A 16,422-nucleotide genomic window follows, 5' to 3' on the forward strand; every position below is an offset into this window, starting at 1 on the left:
AGAATAAAATGCAAATGCTGGTACAGGGTTTTCCAAAATCAAAACAGAGGCGGCAAATAAAACACAGTGACACCACTTAGCATGTTTTACAGAAGCAAGCAAATTTTGGCATTTCATCTATTTTTTTGATAAAAACACAAGAAACATATTACAAAACTTGACATTTCACATTTAGTTGGTAGGCAACATGCTGTGCATTTTCACCATCTTCACATCAGATTTCTAACTGTAAGTGCCATGATTCATAGTCACACAGGTGCAGTATTTGGCTTATATTTTCTGTATGTTTAAATCATCCTCCTTTTGTCAGATTTTCCAAAATAATTTGTTAAATTGCCAAGCACACAAAAGTCAACTAATATGTTCTCTTCCTGTGTTTATGTTATTTTCCATAAAATGTAATTTAAGCTTTAAAAAATGTGACTTCAAAATTTCAATCATGTAATATTTTTAGCTTGCCATTCAGTTCTGTGTATGACCTGCTTGAAAGATACAAGTGAATGTAATCAAAGATTCAAAAGCTTACGTGCCTAATTGATTAGAGGTTGGCAAATGGTTTCCTGATTCATTTATTGAAGTGAACTTTGAATTGTGATAACCTGGAGATTGCCTGTCATCACAATGTATCAACTGATCATCCTACATAGAATCATAGAACATTACAGCCCTTCCCTCTAGTCTGTCCCAAACCATTTTTTTTTTTGCCTAGTTCTACCGACCTCATGTCTCACTGGAAAGAAAATCAGACTTAATTTTCAATTAACTGCTGATGAACTACATATAGTAACGTTTGAAAACCTTTCTAAATGGAAACATTTGCACATAGAAATGTGATCAAACCCATCCTGAGTCAAAATTGCCTGATTTGTGTGACTATTATTCTACTAACCCCAATGACCTCCAAACCTCTCCCATCCATGTATGTATCCAATTTATTCTTAAAACTTAAGATCAAGCCCACATTCACCATATCAGATGGCAGCCCATTCCACACTCCCACCATTCTGAGTGATGAATTTCCCCTTCATATTCCCCCAAACCTTTCCCCTTTCACCCTAAAACCATGTCCTCTCCCCCAATCTAAGTGGAAAAAACCTACTCATATCCATTCTGTCCATACCTCTCATAATCGTGTAAACTTCGATCAAATCTCCCCTCATTCTGTCATAACCTTCTGAACATGGGCTCTTGTCAAACACCTTACTTAAGTCCATGCTGACAACATCCACAGCCTTTCCTTCATCTACCTTCCACAAAAAAAACTCGACAAAATTCATTAAGTATGACCTACCATGCACAAAGCCATGTTAACTGTTCTTAATCAGCCCACCACTGACCAAATACCTATATATCCTATCTCTCAGTTCTCCTTCCAATAATTTACTATTACTGATGTCAGGCTCATCAGCCTATAATTACTTGGTTTACTTTTGGATCCTTTTTTAAACAATGGGACAACATGATCTACCTACCCTCTAATCCTCCAGCACTTCACTTGTGGCTAAGGATATTTTGAGTGTATCTGCCAGGGCCCTGCAATTTATCCCTCAATGTCCAAGAAAATATCATATCCAGCCTGTGGGATTTGTCTACTTTTATTCACTATAAGGCAGCAAGAACTTCCTCCTTCTTAATTTCCATATGTTCCATGACACTTCTGTTTGTTTCCCTTCCTTCACTATGCACAATGTCAATTTCTTGAGTAAATACTGATGCAAAAAAACATTGTTAAAGATCTCCCCATTTTCATAAGGCTCCACACACAGTTGACCAGTCCAGTCCTCTAGGGGACCAATTTTATCCTTTACTATCCTTTTACTCTTAATATACCTGTAGAAACCCTTCAGATTTACCTTCACATTATCTGCCAAAGACATCTCATCTCTCCTTTTTGCCTTCCTGATTTCCTTCTTTAGTATTTTATTATATTTCTATACTCTACAAGTACTTCATTTGTTCTTTGTTGCCTATACCTATTATACATGTCTCTCTTCTTCTTAACCAGATCCTTAATATCCCTTGAAATCCAAGGTTCCCTATGTCTGTTATTTTTGCCTTTAATCGTGATAGGAACATGCAAACTTTGCACCCTCAATATTTTGTCTTTGAAGGTCTCCCACTTGCCGGTCACATTCTTGACAGAAAACAACTTATTCCAATATGCTTTTCCTAGATCCTTTCCCATTTCCACAAATTGGCCTTTCTCCAATTTAGAACCTCAGCTCGAGCACCAGACCTATCCTTATCCATAAGTAACTTGAAGCTAATTACATTATGGTCACTGGACCCAAAATGCTCACCTACACATACTTCTGTCACAGGACTTGTCTTGATCCCTAATCGGAGATCAAGAATTGTATCCTCTCTTATTAGTACCTCGACATATTGATTTAGAAAACTTTCCTGAACACATTTGACAAACTCCAAGCCATCCAACCCTTTTACAATATGGGAGTTCCAGTCAATATGTGGAAAGTTAAAATCTTTTACTATTACAACTTTCCGTTTATTACATTGGTCTGCTATCTCTCTGCAGATTTTCTCTTACAATTCTCTCTGACTAGTGAGCGGTCTATAATACAACCCTATCAGTGTGGTCACACCTTTCCCGTTCCTCAGCTCCACTCATATAGCCTCTATAGATGAGCCCTCCAGGCTTCCTGTCTATGCACAGCTATAATATTTTTCCTGACTAGCAATGCCACTCCTCCCTCTTTTATCCCTTCACTTCTATCAAGTCTGAAACAACAGAACCCCAGAACAATGAGCTTCCAGCCGTGCCCTTCTGCAACCAAGTCTCATTTATAGCAATAATGCCATAATTTTACTGCCAGCCCATGCCCTAAGCTCATCTGCCTTACCAACAATACTTCTTGCATTGAAATAGATGCACCTGAGAATATTTGTATCATGTATAAACCTCTGATTTCTGTCTATATATATGTAGTCCTCGCATGACTCTTATCCTCCCCTACCTCACTATCTGCTCTAACACTCTGGTTCCCCTCTTGCTGAAAATCTAATTTAAACCCCCCAGAGCAGTACTAGCAAATCTTACCAAAAGGGATATTAGTTCTCCTCCAGTGCAAGTGGAAACCATCCTATTTGAACAGGTCCCCACTTCCCTGGAACAGATCTTAATTTTCCAGAAACATAAAGCCCTCCCTCCTGTACCATTTCCTTAGCCACGTATTTAGCTGCATTTTCTTTCTATTTCTAGCCTCACTAGCATGTGGTATGGGTAGTAATCCTGAGCTCACAACCCTGGAGGTCCTGTCCTTCAACTTTGCACCTAACCCCCTAAACTTTCCTTGCAGGACCTCCTCACCCTTCCTTCCCACATCATTAGTGCTTACATGGACCACAACATCTGGCTGCTCACTCTTCTTCCAAAGAATAGGGAGAACTCAATACGAGATATAGGAGTCCCTGGCACCAGGGAAGAACAGACCATCCAGGATTCTCAATCTCTCCCAGAGAACCTCTTAACTGTCCCTCTAACTGAGGAATCACCTATCACTACTGCTCTCCTCTTTTCCCTCCTTCCTTTCTGAGCTGAGCCAGAGATGTGACAATTACAACTTGTCCCTGGTAGGTGGTCCACACCATCAGTATCCAAAATGGCATACCTATTGTTGATGGGAATGGCCACAGGGGTGCCTTGCTCTTTCTGCCTCTTCCCCTTCCCTCTCTTGTCAGTCACCCAGTTATCTGTCTCCTGACTTTTAGGGGTGACTGCCTCACTGAAACTCCTGTCTATCACTTCCTCTGCCTCCTCTAAGATCCAAAGTTGATCCAGCTCCAGGTTTAGTTCCCTAACTTGGTTTGTCAGGAGCTGTAGCCAGATGCACCTTTTTCAGGTGTAGTCATCAGGAATAAATGTGCTGTCCCTGGCTTCCCTAATGCTACAATAAGAGCAACTTATAGCACCCTTAAGAGGTAGAATTTTATATTACAAGTTTACAAATGTTTTTTTTTCAGCTCACTTTGAATAACGTGTGCACTTGTGGTCACCATGCCATGAAGAAGGTGCAGAGGAGTATCACCAGAATGTGGCTTGTATTGGAGGATTTTGGTTATAGGGAGAAATCATCACATTTTCCCTGGATCAAAGGAGGCTGAAGGATGACCTGGTAGAAGTGTATCATATTATGAGAGACATTGATGGGCTAGGTTGACAGCATATTATCCCCATGGTAAGGTATCAAAAATGTAAAAGGGATTGGTTAATATCTATATCTAGATTGTGTTGCCAAAGATGTTGAAGGAATCTGATATCATGTTGAGAAGGCATTTGGACAAAAACTTCAGTATGGAAAGTGTAGAGGGTTATGGTGCCTATTGAAGAAAATGGGATTCATATTGATGGGTAAAAATGTTGGCATATATGTGGTAGGAAGAAGGGCCATTTTCTAAGCTATACTAATTTTATAACTCTAGAGTGTTGATGTTGGAAATGCTTTGTGAATTAACACTTTAATTCACATCAATATGTTAATTCACATCAGTCTCAGAAATTCAATCTGAGCAGGGCTCATTCTAAACAGATCAGAAATATTAGGGAGAATTATTATTCTGTAATAGGCCAAGATCATTAGTATTGCTCCCTTAATTCAACACAATGCATCACTGAATTTTCATCAATCATAGTTACATTGCTGGCAAGCATTTGAAGGACAGTAAAAATGAAAAAGGAACAACTTCGCCAATGTAGCATGTTAATAGCTTCCACAACTATCACTCCATTATGTAGCACCTTCAGCAAATTTTGTGGACTAGAAGATCACATTGGACTTCTTTCCAGACACATCAACAATGCTTTGAAAATTATATTTTTCATGTAATAAATTCATTTGTGATAAATTTATTGTTTAAATATTTCAGGCTCCATTTTTTCTTGATGCTGATCTTTATCGGTTTCCCCATTATTTCAGGGCCCTTTTAAAACAGAGACTGGAATACAGGTTTTAGCTGTTCTGCAAACATGAAACTGTCAGCATTATTTGGAAAGTGAGCTGTGTTTTATTTATATATTGATGTAAAGGAACTAGCATGCATGAGATCCATTGAATAATAACCCTTCTCTCACACCTGTGGCACTATACTGACCTGCAATCTTTGGTTTTCTCTGACATTTCGCACTAATTTACAGAAGCCTTATGAAAATACACCCACTCGAAAAGCAGCAATTATTATTAATCAGCCCTTCCTTTGTAATCCCACAAATCTAATTATGTTCATTTTACATGCTTTCATTTTAGCGGCCCTTATTTCAGGTTTTAAAATTTGAATATTTTATTCTATAAATTAGTGAGTAGATTGGCCAAACCACAGCAGATTTGCATATAGAGTAATCATCAATGAAAGGAAATTGAGTTTATGATGAATTATAGTGTTTTACAGCATTATCATTTGATCTTAGACTACATTGTTGGAAATTAATGTGTTATTCTTCCAGTTTGCATCATCTCTCCTTTATGAAGCCCAGAGGAATCCCACATGGTCACAGGGAGAAGATAACAAACCTCTTACAGTCACTGCCGGATTCAAACCCAGGTCTCTGGCATTGCACTAACTGTGACTGTAACCGTGTCGTCTCTTATTTGTGATTAACTTGTCTTCATTTCTGGATTGCTTTTCTCTCATTTCCTGCTTGTCATATTCTTTTATTGTCAATGACTTTTGATTTTGATTGTTTAATATTTCCAATAGCTGATCTATTACTTACTGTTTGTAAATTAAATGGTTTCTAAGGTTACCCCACTGGGGATTATCACAGACAGCGCCTGCAAATTCATGTAGAATGAAACGCTTCTCTGAGGTCAGAACATAAAGCAGATGAACAGACAGATTATTGTATCATGTAACAGCTATTTCTCTCTGGCTGTTAATGTGTCATTTGCTTCAGCATTTTGAAGAGAGCTAATTTTGAGCAAATTTTACCCAAATCCTATATTTTAAGCTTAATTACTACAAAGAACAATGAATAGCTGACAATACACGTATTCTTTGTGGGAAGAAAAACATGGAATTTTAAAATTTGATATTGCCTACAGAAGAACCCTTGAACCAAGAGTGCTCAGCACATCTTCTCCATATTATACTCAGAAAATGATTCACATAATACAATGAAGAAAATGTTGCAAATGCTTAGCAAATAAATGCTACCAAGAAAGAAAGAAACAAAATGTTTCAAACCTGATGAAGAAGGAATAAAAAGGAAACATTTTGAGCCTCCAGTCCTTTTGATGAAAATATGATGGATGTTTTCTGGGGCAGATTCCCCGACAGCAGCAGTTAAGCCCTTTAACACAGACTACACCAGATTTTCATCTTCCTTTTAAGATTTAGACCATTAGAATCTAAGATGTGGGAGCAGAAGTAAGCTATTTGGCCCATCGAGTCCACTCCACCATTCCATCATGAACTGATCCATTCTCCCACTCAGCCCCACTCCCCTGCATTCTCCCCATAACCTTTGATAGCCTGACTATTCAGATACTTATCAATGTCTGCCCTAAATACACCCAACAATTTGGCCTCTACAGCCAACTGTGGCAGCAAATTCCAGATATTCACCATTCAGTGGCTAAAGAAATTCCTCCACATCTCTGTTTTAACACAGTGCCCTTCAGTCTTGAAGTTGTCTCCTCTTGTCTTTGATTCCCCTACCTTGGCAAACAACTTTGCCACATCTACTCTGCCCAGCCATTTCAACATTTGAAATGCTTCTATGAGGTCCTACTCATTCTTCTGAATTCCAAGGAATAGTCCAAAACTAATCAAATAATCTTCACATCTTCACATCTTCCTTTATCTAGGAATCAATCTTGTAAATCTTATCTGAACCATCTCCAATGCCAGCACATCCTTTCTTAAATAAGGAGCCCCAAACTGTACCATGTACTCAAAGTGAGGCTTCACCAGTGCCTTGTAAAACCTCAGCATCACATCCCTGCTCATATATCCTATTCCTCTAGATATGAATGCCAATATTGCATTTGCTTTTTTCACCACTAACTCAATCTGGAGGTTAATCTTTGGGGTATCCTGCATGAGGACTCCTAATTTCCTTTGCATCTCTGAATTTTGAGTTTCTGCACATCCAAATAATAGTCTGTCCTTTTATTCCTTCTACCAAAGTGTATGACTGTACATTTTACAACATTGTATTTAATATGCCATTTATTTGGCCATTCTCCGAATGTATCACATCTCTCTCCAGCCTCATTATTTCCTCCACACTACCTGCCACACCACCTATCTTTGAATCATCTGCAAAATTAGTCACAAAACTATTTGTTCCACAATCCAAATCATGAACATAAAACATCTAAAGAAATGGCCTCAACACTGATCCCTGCAGTACACTACTAACAACTGTTAACCAACCAGAAATAGGATCCCTTTATTTCCACTCTCTCTTTCCTGCCGATCAGCCTTGGCTCTAACCATGCTAGTGTCTTTTCTGTATTTCTATGGGTTCTTATTTTGTGAAGCAGTCTAATGTGTTTTTTCTTTGGCTTGGCTTCACGGACGAAGATTTATGGAGGGGGTAAAAAGTCCACGTCAGCTGCAGGCTCGTTTGTGGCTGACAAGTCCGATGTGGGACAGGCAGACACGGTTGCAGCGGTTGCAGGGGAAAATTGGTTGGTTGGGCTTGGGTGTTGGGTTTTTCCTCCTTTGCCTTTTGTCAGTGAGGTGGGCTCTGCGGTCTTCTTCAAAGGAGGTTGCTGCCCGCCAAACTGTGAGGCGCCAAGATGCACGGTTTGAGGCGTTATCAGCCCACTGGCGGTGGTCAATGTGGCAGGCACCAAGAGATTTCTTTAGGCAGTCCTTGTACCTTTTCTTTGGTGCACCTCTGTCACGGTGGCCAGTGGAGAGCTCGCCAAATAACACGATCTTGGGAAGGCGATGGTCCTCCATTCTGGAGACGTGACCCATCCAGCGCAGCTGGATCTTCAGCAGCGTGGACTCAATGCTGTCGACCTCTGCCATCTCGAGTACTTCGACGTTAGGGATGAAAGCGCTCCAATGGATGTTGAGGATGGAGCGGAGACAACGCTGGTGGAAGCGTTCTAGGAGCCGTAGGTGGTGCCGGTAGAGGACCCATGATTCGGAGCCGAACAGGAGTGTGGGTATGACAACGGATCTGTATACGCTTATCTTTGTGAGGTTTTTCAGTTGGTTGTTTTTCCAGACTCTTTTGTGTAGTCTTCCAAAGGCGCTATTTGCCTTGGCGAGTCTGTTGTCTATCTCATTGTCGATCCTTGCATCTGATGAAATGGTGCAGCCGAGATAGGTAAACTGGTTGACCGTTTTGAGTTTTGTGTGCCCGATGGAGATGTGGGGGGGCTGATAGTCATGGTGGGGAGCTGGCTGATGGAGGACCTCAGTTTTCTTCAGGCTGACTTCCAGGCCAAACATTTTGGCAGTTTCCGCAAAGCAGGACGTCAAGCGCTGAAGAGCTGGCTCTGAATGGGCAACTCACACCAGTCTAATGTGTGGTACATTGTCAAAGGCCTTCTGAAAGTCCAAATATACAACATCCACTGCATGTCCTTTGTCCAGCCTGCTTGTAGTTACCTCAAAAATGACAGTAAGTTTGTCCAGCAAGATTTTCCCTTAAAGAAACCATGTTGACTTTGGCCAATCTTGTCATGAACCTCCAGGTACTCAGTAACCCCCATCTCCTTGAGAATTGACTCAAACAACTTTCCAACCACCAATGTTAGGCTAGGCTAATATGTCTATTATTTCCTTTCTGCTGCCTCCCTCCCTTTTTAAATAGCAGAGTAACCATTGCAAAGTTCCAGTCCTCTGCTTCTTGGAAGATCATCTCTAATGCCTCTTTGGCTTGTGTAGTTGTACCTTTCTTTCACCACCCTAGGGTGCATTCCATCTGGGTCTGGGAGGCATCTACCCTTAGACCTTTCAGCTTCCCAAAACCCTACTTTCTGGTGATTGTGACTGAACTCACCACTTTTCTATAACAGCCTTAAAAGTTCAGTATACTGCTAATGTCTTCCATAGTGAAGACTGGTGTAAAATATTCATTCAGTTCCTCAGCCATTTCTTTGTCTCCAATTATAATTTCTCCAGCATCATTTTCTATCCATCCTATATCTACTCTTGCCTCTTAATATACTTAGAAAAGCATTTTTCATTATTAATAAAGCTATTCTTTTGCTTCTTAATGACCTTCTTAGTTGCCTTCTGTATGCTTTTAAAGCTTTTCAGTCCTCTATCTTCCCACTATTTTATACTTCCTTGTTTGTCCTTTTCTTTTGCCATTACCTTGGCTTTAACTTCTCTTGTCATCCACAGTTGTGTCATTTTACCATTCAAATATTTCTTCTTTTTTGGACTATACCTGTCCTGCACTTTACTTGGATTGGTATGACACCAGAAACCCTGGCAAATTTCTACAGACTTATGGTAGAAAGTGTGCTGACCAGCTGCATCATGGTCTGGAATGGGGCCACCAATGCCTCTGAGCATAAAGCCTTGCAAAAGGTAATGAACACATCCCAGGACATCACAGGCAAAACCCTCTGCACTATCGAGAACATCTACATGGAATGCTACCATCAGAGAGTGGCAACAATCATCAAGGATCCACACTACCCACCAAATGCTCCATTCTTGTTGCTGCCATCAGGAAAGAGTTACGAGTGCCACAAGACTCATATCACCAGGTTCAGGAACAGCTATACCTTCAGCAACAAACTCAATTAGGGTCTCATTTAAGGACTCTTACTTGTGCACTTTATTGATTTTTTTATTCTCTCTGTATTGCAGTTTGTTTACATTTGTTTACAGTTCTTTATTTGTTTATATGTATACACCATGTTTTTTTTTTTGCATATTCAAAAAGTTGTAATTTTTCCTTGCCTGCAGAGAAAATAAAGAATCTCAGGGTTTTATGAGATGGTCATGTATGTACTCTGACAATAAATCTGAAATCCAGCCATTGCTGGTCTGCTAGCATGCCTTTCCAGTTAATTTTGCCAGTTCTTTTCTCAAACCTCTTTAGTTCCTTTTATTCCACACCATTCTGCTTATCTGCCTATGCCTTCCATATACTGTGTATCCTTGGACATTCAGCTCCCAATGACATCCATCCTTTAGTCAACCCTCCATGATGGTCACATCATACCTGTCAATATGTATCTGTACTAGAAGATCACCCACTTTATTTCTTATGCTACATAAATTTAAATACAATCCCTTTAGCCCTGTATGTGCTACTTCTTTGAGTGTGTCCTTGTTGCATTGCAACTCATCCCCATTGATGCAATTTTGTACTACCTGCCAGTCATTCCAGTGCGCGTTGAAAGAACCAGAGACTTGTTGATCCAAACCAAGGCTTTTATTAACTAAAAGACGGGAGCATATCACAAGTAGGTCGACCAGTCCAGAATGACCTGTTCTGGCTTGGAGCAATCCTTTAAGACTTGCCAGTAGGTGTGGCTACACTCTCAGCCAATCACCGTCATCCTACACTTCTTTGGCTTGGCTTCGCGGACGAAGATTTATGGAGGGGGTAAAAGTCCACGTCAGCTGCAGGCTCGTTTGTGGCTGACAAGTCTGATGCGGGACAGGCAGACACGGTTGCAGCGGCTGCAGGGGAAAATTGGTTGGTTGGGGTTGGGTGTTGGGTTTTTCCTCCTTTGCCTTTTGTCAGTGAGGTGGGCTCTGTGGTCTTCTTCAAAGGAGGTTGCTGCCCGCCAAACTGTGAGGTGCCAAGATGCACGGTTTGAGGCGATATCAGCCCACTGGCGGTGGTCAATGTGGCAGGCACCAAGAGATTTCTTTAGGCAGTCCTTGTACCTTTTCTTTGGTGTACCTCTGTCACGGTGGCCAGTGGAGAGCTCGCCATATAACACGATCTTGGGAAGGCGATGGTCCTCCATTCTGGAGACGTGACCCATCCAGCGCAGCTGGATCTTCAGCAGCGTGGACTCGATGCTGTCGACCTCTGCCATCTCGAGTACTTCGACGTTAGGGATGAAAGCGCTCCAATGGATATTGAGGATGGAGCAGAGACAACGCTGGTGGAAGCGTTCTAGGAGCCGTAGGTGATGCCGGTAGAGGACCCATGATTCGGAGCCGAACAGGAGTGTGGGTATGACAACGGCTCTGTATACGCTTATCTTTGTGAGGTTTTTCAGTTGGTTGTTTTTCCAGACTCTTTTGTGTAGTCTTCCAAATGCGCTATTTGCCTTGGCGAGTCTGTTGTCTATCTCATTGTCGATCCTTGCATCTGATGAAATGGTGCAGCCGAGATAGGTAAACTGGTTGACCGTTTTGAGTTTTGTGTGCCCGATGGAGATGTGGGGGGGCTGGTAGTCATGGTGGGGAGCTGGCTGATGGAGGACCTCAGTTTTCTTCAGGCTGACTTCCAGGCCAAACATTTTGGCAGTTTCCGCAAAGCAGGACATATACACATTGGTGATAGAATCTGTACTATCACAATCTCCCTACCAGCTGCCTCTACTTGAGCACCAACCACTTTTGTTCCCAGCCCTTTGCCAATCTAGTTTAAACCCAACCCCCACAGCAAACCACTCTGCCAGAATATTAATTTCCCTCCAATTCAGATGCAACCCATCACTCCTTCCCTAGAAAAGTTTCAAATGGTCCAAAAACTTGAAACTCTGCACCATCTAATCCACCACTCATTTGTCTGAACCATCTTCCTGTTGTAACCTTCCCTGGCTCTTGGCACCAGGTGTAATGCAGAAATTACCACCTTGCAGGTTCTTCTTTTCAATCTCTTTCCAAACTCCCTAAACATACTTTGCAGGACCTCTATCCCACTCCTGCCTATGTCATTGCTTTACAGTATTGCTCACGTATTCTTTTTTTCAGATTATTCACATTTCATTGATGCAGCAGTAATGATGAATGTGTATTACATGCAATTTAACATCATGGCTGTGTCCTCAGCAGCTCCATGAACAGAGGGCAGTGAATTGATTTCAGACCATAAGGTATGTGTATTTGGAAGTGCAAATTCCACTTATGAATTTTATTTTACCTATTTGTTCAATGACAAAATACAAATACCCTGTACATCATGGAAACTATGACTGTGTTTCCAGACCACTTTCCAGTGGACAATAATGTTTCCTTGAGCCCTTTCACCAAGTTTAAAAAATACATGGGCCATGAAGCATTCTGATGTTAAAGGCATTAAGTTCTATTTGTGCCTGCTGTAGATGGTCTTTTTCAAATAAAAGTAGTAGAATTGAGTGTGAATCTGCAATTCAGGGGCCAAGGATGGATTATAATATGTAACCTGTAGTTAGATCAAGCTTTCGACTCTGCTCACCATTCACAACACGCACAGAAGACAGGAAATCTGGTGCTCTACACCGGGGGGTGGACAACCTTTTACCATGTGTGGGCTGGATGTCAGTGGTTGAATGGCAGGCTGCACTTTTTTTTACCATAAATAAATAGATAAATGAGTTGAATACGATGATCCATTTCAGGTCAGAGAAGGCATCTTCAAATCTGGAAATGTCCTAAAAATCATGAGTTAGTCACTCAACTAACACAATAAATATAAGGTCGAAAAGGAGAAAAATGAGTTACAATGATAACAAAATAACTAACCCCAAAACAGACAGAAGTGAGAGGGGGTGAACGTGATAGTGGAGGAGGAGATTGTTAGACAAAGAGGTGAACCTCTCACAAAGAGAGGATGTGTCACAGAGAGAGGATGAGTCATGCACAGAGAGAAGAATTGACAGAAAAAGAGGGATTTATGCATAGATAGGGGGAGCCACGCACAGTGAGAGGGGGTTGGGAGTCCAATCTCAGGAGAGGAGGTGCAACACTCTGAGAAGGAGTCCAACACAGAGAGGCAGATGATTGCAGGGAGGTGAGAAGTCACACTGAGAGATACACATACAGAAAAAGTCTCACATGCAGAACTGGGGAGTGAGAGAGAGAGAGACAGAGAAAGAGAGAGAGAGAGTGAGAGAGGGATGCCACACAGAGTTAAGTTGAAAGAGCATTACAAAAAGAGGTAGTGTTGCAGAGAGAGAGTGAGAGGTGGATTCTCACAGACACGGGTCTCTCACAGAAGAGATGGGTCTCACACAGAGGAGAAGGTTCTCAGAAAGACTATGTGAAGGGGAGAACAACACTATGGGGGGGAGAACAACATCGTGAGAGGGGTGAGAACAACACTGTGAGGGAAGGGCGAACGATTCTGTGAGAGTGGGGAGAACATCATGGGGGTAGGTCTTGTGCAGAGAGAAAGGACTCTCTACCTCTGAGGATGGGGGGAAGCCTTGTGCACGAGATGGGAAGGGGGTTGTATCGACAACAGAGGGTGGGGGGGTCTCCAATGCACAGAGGGTGGGGGAGCCATGCATTGTGTACAGAGAGCTTGGAGCCATGCGCTGAGAGCTGGGTAGTTGTGCACCGGAGGTGGGAACCACGCAAAGGGTGGGGGGGGGGGTGGTTGTGTTGTGGGACACTCACACCATGGTGGGCAGCCACACACCGGGTCAGATAAATTTGGATCCCAGGCTGATTTGGCCCGCAGGTCATAGGTTGCCCACCCCTGCTCCACACAGTCTGATGCATTTGTTCAAGTTTGTTGTTTTGAGATGCAGTGAGAATGTTTGTTTTGCAAGCAGTCTAGCTAGTCTCCGTTTACATCATAAAACGTGGAGAGTTACAGACAGAAATTAGTTTTTTTTTAATTTTTTATTTTTCACACCATAAATCACGTTAGCCATGATATACACTTTTTCTTTTTCACACATATACAGTGACTTTTTCTCCCCCCCCCTCCCTCCTCCCAAGCCACCCCCCCACCCCCCCCCCTCTCATCCATTTTAGGTATACAATCTAGGTTGCATTAAGCCAGTCAGACAATGTTGTCATTCAACAAAAATACACCAGAAATTCTACTGAGTCCATTCTTTTCTTTTCTTCTCCTTCCATCAACTTAGGTAATGTTTGTTCCCGGTAGGTTTTCGCTATTGTATTTAATGTAAGGCTCCCATACTTGTTCGAATATTTCAATATTATTTCTTAAACTATATGTTATTTTTTCTAATGGAATACATTTATTCATTTCTATATACCAATGTTGTATTTTCAAATTATCTTCCAATTTCCAGGTTGACATAATACATTTTTTTGCTACGGCTAGTGCTATCTTAACAAATCTTTTTTGTGCATCTTCCAAGTCAATTCCAAATTCTTTATTTTTTATGTTACTTAGGAGAAAGATCTCTGGATTCTTTGGTATATTGTTTTCTGTTATTTTATTTAATATCTGATTGAGATCATCCCAAAATTTTTCTACTCTCTCACATGTCCAGATTGCATGAATTGTTGTTCCCCTTTCTTTTTTACATCGAAAACATCTATCAGATACTGTTGGGTCCCATTTATTTAACTTTTGCGGTGTAATGTATAGTCTGTGTAACCAATTATATTGTATCATACGCAGCCTCGTATTTATTGTATTTCTCATCGTTCCAGAACATAATTTCTCCCATGTTTCCTTTTTTATCTTTATATTTAAATCTTGTTCCCATTTTTGTTTAGTTTTACCATTTGTTTCCTCATTCTCATTTTCTTGCAGTTTAATATACATATTTGTTATAAATCTTTTGATTAACATTGTATCTGTAATCACATATTCAAGGTTACTTCCCTCTGGTAAACTCAAATTGCTTCCTAATTTATCTTTCAAGTAGGATCTCAGTTGGTAATATGCCAGCGCTGTCTTCTTTGGCTTGGCTTCGCGGACGAAGATTTATGGAGGGGATAAAAAGTCCACGTCAGCTGCAGGCTCGTTTGTGGCTGACAAGTCCGATGCGGGACAGGCAGACACGATTGCAGCGGTTGCAAGGGAAAATTGGTTGGTTGGGGTTGGGTGTTGGGTTTTTCCTCCTTTGCCTTTTGTCAGTGAGGTGGGCTCTGCAGTCTTCTTCAAAGGAGGTTGCTGCCCGCCAAACTGTGAGGCACCAAGATGCACGGTTTGAGGCGTTATCAGCCCACTGGCGGTGGTCAATGTGGCAGGCACCAAGAGATTTCTTTAGGCAGTCCTTGTACCTTTTCTTTGGTGCACCTCTGTCACGGTGGCCAGTGGAGAGCTCGCCATATAATACGATCTTGGGAAGGCGATGGTCCTCCATTCTGGAGACGTGACCCATCCAGCGCAGCTGGATCTTCATAAGCGTGGACTCGATGCTGTCGACCTCTGCCATCTCGAGTACTTCGACGTTAGGGGTGTAAGCGCTCCAATGGATGTTGAGGATGGAGCGGAGACAACGCTGGTGGAAGCGTTCTAGGAGCCGTAGGTGGTGCCGGTAGAGGACCCATGATTCGGAGCCGAACAGGAGTGTGGGTATGACAACGGCTCTGTATACGCTTATCTTTGTGAGGTTTTTCAGTTGGTTGTTTTTCCAGACTCTTTTGTGTAGTCTTCCAAAGGCGCTATTTGCCTTGGCGAGTCTGTTGTCTATCTCATTGTCGATCCTTGCATCTGATGAAATGGTGCAGCCGAGATAGGTAAACTGGTTGACCGTTTTGAGTTTTGTGTGCCCGATGGAGATGTGGGGGGGCTGGTAGTCATGGTGGGGAGCTGGCTGATGGAGGACCTCAGTTTTCTTCAGGCTGACTTCCAGGCCAAACATTTTGGCAGTTTCCGCAAAGCAGGACGTCAAGCGCTGAAGAGCTGGCTCTGAATGGGCAACTAAAGCGGCATCATCTGCAAAGAGTAGTTCACGGACAAGTTTCTCTTGTGTCTTGGTGTGAGCTTGCAGGCGCCTCAGATTGAAGAGACTGCTATCTGTGCGGTACCGGATGTAAACAGCGTCTTCATTGTTGGGGTCTTTCATGGCTTGGTTCAGCATCATGCTGAAGAAGATTGAAAAGAGGGTTGGTGCGAGAACACAGCCTTGCTTCACGCCATTGTTAATGAAGAAGGGTTCAGAGAGCTCATTGCTGTATCTGACCCGACCTTGTTGGTTTTCGTGCAGTTGGATAATCATGTTGAGGCAAATACTAGAGCGCATCGGATGTCCCCCAAAGTTCCTCAACATGATTATCCAACTGCCAGCGCTGTATCTCCAGTTATATTGTACTTATCTCTCATTTGTTCAGAGGATAAGAATCTACTTCCTGAAAAACAATTTTCTATTCTTTTAATCCCTTTTTTTTGCCATTTTCTAAAGGAAAGGTTGTCTATTGTAAAAGGGAGTAGCTTATTTTGTGTCAATATTAGTTTTGGTAATTGATAATTTGTTTTATTTCTTTCTAAATGAATCTTCTTCCATGTATTGAGGAGATGGTGTAATACTGGAGAAGTTCTATGTTGTACCAATTTTTTGTCCCATTTATATAATATGTGTTCAGGTATCTTTTCCCCTATTTTATCTAATT

This window comes from Narcine bancroftii, chromosome 3 (genome assembly GCF_036971445.1).
Source record: "Narcine bancroftii isolate sNarBan1 chromosome 3, sNarBan1.hap1, whole genome shotgun sequence".
In the NCBI taxonomy this organism is placed as follows: Eukaryota; Metazoa; Chordata; class Chondrichthyes; order Torpediniformes; family Narcinidae; genus Narcine; species Narcine bancroftii.